The sequence below is a fragment of the Psammomys obesus genome, unplaced genomic scaffold, assembly GCF_907164565.1.
Source record: "Psammomys obesus unplaced genomic scaffold, mPsaObe1.curated_primary_1811, whole genome shotgun sequence".
NCBI lineage: Eukaryota > Metazoa > Chordata > Mammalia > Rodentia > Muridae > Psammomys > Psammomys obesus.
The window spans coordinates 11,704,141-11,712,414 of record NW_026589137.1 but is presented as its reverse complement, the minus strand read 5'-3'; the positions used below and the strand labels follow the sequence as shown (position 1 = coordinate 11,712,414).

Below are 8,274 nucleotides of genomic sequence, written 5' to 3'. Positions count from 1 at the left end.
TCATATCATCTGCAAATAACGATACTTTGACTTCTTCCTTTCAAATGTGTATAACTTATTCCCATTTAACTGACTCATTGCTCTAGATAAAACTTCAATTACTATATTTAATAGATTTAATAAATATGGAGAGGATGATCAGCCTTGTCTTGCTTCTGTTTTAGTGAAATTGCTTTGAGCCCGCCCATTTATTTTGATATTGGCAATAGTTTTGCTCTAAATTGCCTTTATTATCTTGAAGAATGCCTCCTTTATCTCTAATCTCAACAGGACTTTTATTATGAAGGGATTTTGGATTTTTTTCAAAGGCCTTTTATGAATCTAAAAAGAGGATTATGTGGTTTTTTGTTTGTTTGTTTTTTAGTTTGCTTATATAGTAGATTGTATTTATTGATTTTTGTATGTTGAACCATCCTAAGAGCTCTGAGATGAAGCCTAATTGATTATGGTGGCTGATGTTTTATTTTTAATCAGAATCATCCTTGTTATAACCTCATACCACCTCCCCTTCCAGTCCCATTTTCCCTTCCTTCCTCTTTCCCCTTTTCCTGAGAAAAAGAGAGCTCCCTTTCCCACCCTCCCCAGCTCATCAAGATTGCATCAAGATTGAGCATGTCCTCTTTCCCTTGGCTTGGCAAGGCAGTAGCACCAGGGCGGTAGTGATCAAAAAGCTATGCAGTTCTTACTTCCCTTATTCGAGTCCCCATATGAAGCCCTAAGTTGCCCTTCTGCTACATCATTGTAGGGGACCTAGGTCCAGTTCATGCATGGGCCTCGATTGATGCTTCAGTCTCAGCAAGCCCCTCTGGGCCCTGGTTTGTTGGCTCTGTTGGTGTTCTTTTGGAGCTCCTGTCACCTCTTGGTCCTTTTCTCTAATCTTTTTTATGTGATCCTAGATTATGTTTGCAAGTATTTTTCTGAGTATTTTTGCATTTATGTTCATAGTGTAAATTGGTTTGGAAATCTCTTTCTTTGTTGAGTCTTTATGTGATTTGGGCATCAGGGTAACTGTGGCCTTATAAAATAAATTTGGCAATGCTTTTTTGTTTCTATTTTGTGGAATAATTTGAGGAGTTTGGCCATTAACTCTTCTTTTAAAGTCTGTTAGAATTCTGCACTAAAACCCTCTGGCCCTGGCCTTTTTTTGGTTGGGAGACTTTTTTAATATAATATTTTATTTATTATAATTTACTTTGTATCCCAGTTGTAGCCTCACCCTCATTCCCTCCCAATCCTGCCTTCCCTTCCTCCCTCATCTCCTCCCATGCCCTTTCTCCAGTCCACTGACTGTAGAGGACCTCCTCCCCTTCCATCTGACCCTACCCTTTCAGGTCTCATCAGGACTGTCTTTCATAGTCTTCCTCTATGGCCTGGTCAGGCGTATCCCCCCTCAGGAGGAGGTGATAAAAGAGCCAGCAACTTAGTTTATGTCAGAGACAGCTCCTGCTCCCCTTATTACGGAGCCCATTGGAGACTGAACTGCCAAGGCCTACCCCTGTGCAGGGATTCTAGATTATCTCCATGAATGGTCCTTGGTTAGAGTATCAGTCTCAGAGACTTTTAATGGATGCTTCTATTTCCTTAGAGGTTATAAATCTATTTAAATTGTTTATCTCATGTTGATTTAACTTTGATAAGTGGTGCCTATTGAGAAATTTAGCTCTTTCTTTCAGATTTTCTATTTTGGTGGAGTGCAATCTTTAAAATATGTTCTTGTTTCTCTGGATTTCCTAGGTGTCTATTGTTATGTTCCCCTTTTTATCTCTAATTTTGTAAATGTGGATGGGGGGTTGCCAATTTTATTGATTTTTTTCAAACATCCAACTTTTTGATTATTTATATCATTTGTTTCTTTTGTTTGTTTAATTTAATTTTATTGATTTCAGACCTTACTTTGATTGTTTCTTTCCATCTACTCCATCTGGGTGTGATTTTTCTTTTTCTTCTAGAGCTTTCACGTGTGATATAAAATTGCTAGTTTGAGATCTCTCCAATTAGGCATTTATACCTATGAACTTACTTCTTTGAACTGACTTCATTGTGTCCCATTATGTTGGGTATGCAGTGTATTCATTTTCATTCCATTCTAGAAATTATTTTTTCTTTAATTCTATCTCTCACCTATATTTTACTCAGTAGAGAGCTGTTCAGTTTCCATGAGCTTGGAAATGTTCTGTTGTTTCTGTTGTTGTTAATATCTAGCTTTAATCCATTGTTGTCAGGTAAGATGCAGGGGATTGCTACAATTTTCTTGTGTCTGTTGAGACTTGCTTTGTGTCCAAGTACATGTCCAATTTGTGTTTAATTTTGAAGAAAGTTCTACGAGGTGCTAAGAAGGTGTATTATTTTGTGTTTGGGTGAAATGTTCTATAAATATCTGTTATGGCCATCTAATTTCATTTATTTAAATGTTTCTATCTATCTATATATATATTTATTTATTTATTTTTACTTAAACAGTCTTTAATGAACCTTGTATATGAGAGGCCTCCACTCCTGCATCTTCTCGATCATTTCTTCCTTGTATGTGCCCTTCTCCTTTCCTACTTGTCTAAACTTCACTTCCCTTTCCAGGATCTTCTTGTGGTCTTTGTCCAGCTTTACACTGGAGATAGCCAGCTTGTTTGGGTAGATTCCCACGTGGACAGTTGTGCTGTTAGCCTTTTCTGGCTGCACTCGCTCAGTGTAGAAAACATACTTCTTCCTGTACACCTGGACCACTTTGCCAATCTGCTGGTCTTTGTAGTATCCTCAGACAGCCTGAACTTCATCATCCTTTTGAATGGGTGTGGTTTGTAGAACATAGTACTTCTGTCTCAGCACTTTGGAAAGAGGAGAAGACATGATCTTCCTCTGAATGTGAGAAGGTGCATTGGATTGCCATTTGCTAGTCTTTCTTTGGTTAGAATTCATGAAGAGATTAAACTTTATTTTGGCAGCTGCGACCCAGCAATGGCTGCAAAGGGAAACAGACGGCCACATGGTGGCTCACAACCTTCTATACTAAGATCTGATGCTATCTTCTGTTGTGCAGATGTTTTTGAAGACAGCACACTCATATACATAAAACAAATAAATAAATGTTGAAAATGGCCATTTATTTTTTAAAATCACTTAGCTAAAGCATTTCTCTGTTTAGTTTTTATGTAGATTATCTGTCTGTATTGATAAGAGAGGGGTGCTGAAGTCTCTCATAATTTGTATTAGAGGGTAATTATGTGACTTAAGCTATAGTAGTATTGCTTTTATGAACTTGGGTGACCTTGTGTTTGGTGCATAAATGCTAGAGTTGCAATGTCCTCTTGGTGCATTTTTCATTTAATGAGTATGTGGTATTCTTCCTTATCTCATCTATTTTCAGTTTGATGTTTGTTTTTATCAGATATTAAAGTGGCTATACCAGTATGGTTCTTAGGTCCATTTGTTGTGATATGATTTTCCAACCCTTTACCCTCAGGTTAATGTCTACCCTTAATATTAAAGTGGGTGTCTTGGATGTTCCAGAAGAATGGATTTTGATTTCTCAACTATTCTCTTACTTTATTTCTTTTTATAAAAAATTTATACCATTGATGTTGAAATATATCAGTGAGCAGTGTTGATTGTTGATTCTTGTCATATTGTTGTTGTGAGGGGTGTGTTTGTGTGTGTGTGTCTATGTGTGTGTGTTTCCCATCTTTTGACTTTCAGGTCTTAGATTATGTATTCTTTGGTTCTGTGGGGTATGGTTACTCTTTTTAGGTTGAAGTTTCCCTTCTAGTGCCTTCCGAAGGGTTTGATTTTTAGATAGATAATGCTTAAATTTGGTTTTATTATGAAATGTTTTATTGTCTCCATCTATTGTGATTGAAAGTTTTGTTAGATATGGTAGTCTAATGTGATATCTGAGATCTCTTGGAGTTTGTAGAGCATCTGCCCAGACCCTCCTGTCTTTTAGAATCTTCATTGGCCTTTAGAAAATGCAGATTTTATTTGATTATTTTTCATTGCAACTTGTAATATTCTTTCTTTGTTCTGTATGCTTAGAGTTTTGATTATTATGTGTCAAAGCGATTTTCTTTTCTGGCCTGGTATGTTTTGTATTCTGTATGTGTCTTGTACCTTGATAGGCATCTGTGCATTTCGGTTAGGGAAATTTTTTTCTAAGGGTTTGTTAAAAAATATTTTCTTTGCTTTTGTCCTGAGTTTCTTCTCTTTACTCTAGTCCTATTATTCACAGATTTGAATTTTTCATAGTGTCCAAGATTTCTTGGATATATTTTTCAGAATTATTTTAGGCTTAACATTTTCTTTGATTGAAGTATCTATTTCTTCTATTGTGTCTTCCATACCTGAGATTCTTTCTTCCACATTTTGTATTCTGTTGGTGATTTGTATCTGAGTTTCCCATTCAGGTTCCTAATTTTTTTACTTCCAGATTTCCCGCAGTTTAGGTTTCCTTTATTGATTCTATTTCAACTTTCAGGTTCTGAGCTGTTTTATTAATTTTCTTCCACTGTTTGTGTTTTCATATATTAAGAGATTTATTCATTTCTTTTCTAAGGACTTTTATCATCTTCATAAAGACCATTTTAAGTTCTTTTTTCTCTTGCATCAGTTATGTTGCAATTCTCAGGGCCTACTGTAATAAGGTTGTTGGCTTCTAGTAGGGACATACTGTTCTGGCTACTATGGGTTGTGTGTTCATGCTTAAATCTAGGCATCTAGGTTTGGAAAGACTGTAATTCTAGGGGCTGAAATCTGATTTTGCCTTTGTTAGGTTGGTCTTTTGTTCCTTGACTTCTTTTGCCCTCTCCAGGTATTAGGAGGGTGTGTTAACTGTGTATTCCTTGGTAAGGAATTTTTCTGTGATAATGATAGGAGTTACCACTGGGGTTACTACTGGGGTTTCTGGGTAAAATGTATTCCTTAGTATTGGGAGCTGACACTTAGGAATGAGGTTTAACTAAGAGGAGATCTAAAAGGATCTTCAGAAACAAAGGAAGCAATATATTTCATCAGGATCTCCCTCTTTCCCTGGGAATAGGGGCAAAGATTGCAGAGAGGTCACAACAGGGAGTTTTCTACAGATCTGGAGATGAGGCTGTAGCATTGGATATGGAAGAGAGGAAGGAGAATGTAGATCTGAAGCTCACTTACCTGATCAGCTTGTCACTTAGTTTTCTGTCAGGCCTGTCTTGTAAGTTACCAGAGAAAGCTTACTAGAGCTAGGGTCTGGGACTGCAGGATCAGTGGGAAGAAAGTTTGGAAAAGAAAATCTGCATAATCCACTGAAAATGTAATTTTAATTCATTCTAGTATTTATTTCAAAACAAAAACACATAAGTACTAGCATAGGCATGTTTATTATGGCATGATTTACAAAAACAATAGCCAAGTTATGGAGAAAGGGTAGATTCCCATAAAGAAATGAATGGATGAAGAAAGTCAGATAAATAGGTACAATAATGAAGAAAGTGGGGTAAATAGATACAATGGAGTGAGTCACAGAAATCAAGGAATTATGTTGTTTGTTGGAAAATGGTCAGGAATAGAGAACATCATCTTAAAGCAACAATAAGCCAAAATCACAAAGAAAACTATCACTCATTTCCTCTGAGAAAAATAAGAGAGATAGGGAAATAGAAGTTGAACTGTGAGAAGAGAAAATAGATCAAGGGTAGGATATATAAGGATGATTACCATAGATGTCATCAATGTATATTTATATGCATATATGAATAAACCATAACATCCAATATTCTGTGTAATTAGTAAATGGCCATAATAAAATAATATTGGGAAAGTTCCTGTAAAGATGTCTCATCAAAGAAAACACAAAAGGCTGACAGGTTCATTTTGCTTTGTTTGGCATTTTTTTGCATTATTGGCCTTTTGCCTGTTTGTTTTGATGTTTTTTTTTTTTTTAATGTTCTTATGGGGTATCTTTGTTTCTTGTTTGTTTTCATTTTGATTATTGTTTAGTTTCTAATGAAAGACAAAGAAGGAGAGGGAGAAGAAGGAAGAGAAGGGGAGAGAACAGACAGCTCTGTGTTTAGGGAGGTAGGCAGAATCTTCGAGGATCTGGGAGAGGAAAAACATGATCAAAATGTATAAAAATGATAAAAACACATTCAACATCAGTAATGAACAGAGAAATGCTACTTAAAGTTCCAGCAATTTTTGCTTTTACTGAATGGTAAAATGACATGTGCTAGCAAGGCTGTGCACTAGAGAGACCACCCCTGTACACTATTATTATGAATGTAGACTGGAATATCCATTTATGGTTAACAGTATGGATCTTCCTAAAGAAACAAAATGTTCAAAGAACTTAGTGACCCCACAATACCACTACTGTCTATATATCAAAAGAATTGATATCAGTACATTTAGTACATGTTTATACTTCCAAGTTCATTGCAGCATTTTTCATGCAGCCAAGAGAGGAAATCAAGCTAAGTTTCTATTGGCAGATGAATTTATGTAACAGAATATTGTAAAGATTTTTAAAAGAAAGCAACCCTGACTCATAGTTGAACTCAGATGTTACAATGGCAAATGAAAGAAACTAGGCACAGAAAGACACATGTGTGATATGAACTTACATGTGGTATATAGAAAAGGTGAATCGATATGGCAGGTTTCATAACTTTCACTTGGTGAGGTTGTGTTGATGGATTCAATATATTCCAAATATCCAATGAAAAACAGAGCGACTCTAAACAATAATGCTTTTTTTTTCTTGGAAATCACTAAAAAGTATTGATTTTAAGTATTCACACCACAAAACAATATATTGGAGATAATGAGTATATTATAATATTCAGCTCAATTTGGCTATTATACAACATGCATACATTTCAAAATATAAGCACTTATTTTCTCAATTAAAAGAAGGAAGGAAGACAGAAAGAAGGAAGGAAAGGCAAGGTTTTCCTATATCCTCATCTCGTTGCCTGAGGTGTTCATCTTCTAGGAGATTCAATAGAATTCTTGGAGGCTTGTGACCCTTTTTGTTCCAATACCAACGGTTCCTGTTAAGTGTTTTTGAGGAGAATAATGACTCACCTGAGATTTCTGAAAACAAATATAGCCTGCAAATGATCTTTAATTCAATGTCTGTTTTCTTTGGGTTGTAAAAGAGACTTATCACCCTTCAATAAGTCAAATATAGAAAGGAGTCAGATATAGAAATAAGTCAGAAATAGAAAGGAAGAGAGAAAGAAAGAAAGAAAGAAAGAAAGAAAGAAAGAAAGAAAGAAAGAAAGAAAGAAAGGAAGGAAGAAAGAAAGAAACAGGACAGCGTAGAACAAATGATGGTTCAAGGGCCTCTTCCAGTGATTTCATTTTGCCCCACCTTACTTGCCTGGAATTCTTAATGCAGATCATCTTCTCCTTTTCAAAATGTTATTCTCTTGGTTTCCATGACACTGTACTTTGTCCTGATCTTGTCCTATCTCTGACACCACAACTTTCTCTTGCTGCCTTTGTTGTACCTCACTCATGACATTTTCCCCCCAAATTATATACTTCAGTTTAACATTTGGCCCTTTGCTTTTCTGTATATATACACTCTCTTACATCACTTTAAATGCCACCAAAATGTTTGTGACAGCCAATTTTTTTTCATGGTCCGAATTTGTTTCTATATTCCTTTAATTTTTAACTTTCTGCTGAATATTTCTGTTTGATTTTTCACCTCAACTCAGTGACTAGAAGCTGTTTTGTGATATAAACATATCTAGTAACAGATTATTTTTCCGTTTGCAAAAACTTGACTGTCAATTTTCCTCATTTAGACAATCACAAAATTTTGCCTAGCCTTCTTTCTTAATTAGTCTCATATTATCATTGCCTTTTCCTTCTCACAGTAACCCCTGTGGGTATCATTCTTCCTCTTTCCCGCCTAGATTACTGTACTATTGTGCTTTATACCTAATGCACTATGCTCATCCTCCTTTCTCTGCTGTTTCTTTTTTTTGCATTTTTATTAATTATTATTATTTATTAAAATTTATCTTCTTTATATCCTGGCTGTGGCCCCCTCCCTTGTCTCCTCCTAATCCCACACTCTCTCCCTCTTCTCCCCCTATATCTCTCCCCTAGTCCACTAATAAGGGATGACATCTTCCCCTTCTATCTGACCTTCAGCTGTTAAAAACAAGGAAATCATGAAATTTGCAGGCAAATGGTGGGAACTAGAAAAAATCCTCTTGAATGAGGTAACCTAGAAGCAGAAAGACACACATGGTATATCTCACTCATAAGTGGTTATTAGACATAAGATATAAC

The 8,274-nt window shown here is 35.8% G+C and overlaps 1 pseudogene; it reads right to left on the bottom strand.

Moving 5' to 3' along the window:
• Positions 1-2,463: 2,463 nt before the first annotated feature.
• LOC129674879 (60S ribosomal protein L26-like) lies at positions 2,464-2,982 on the bottom strand (annotated as a pseudogene).
• Between the last annotated feature and the right edge of the window lie 5,292 nt (positions 2,983-8,274).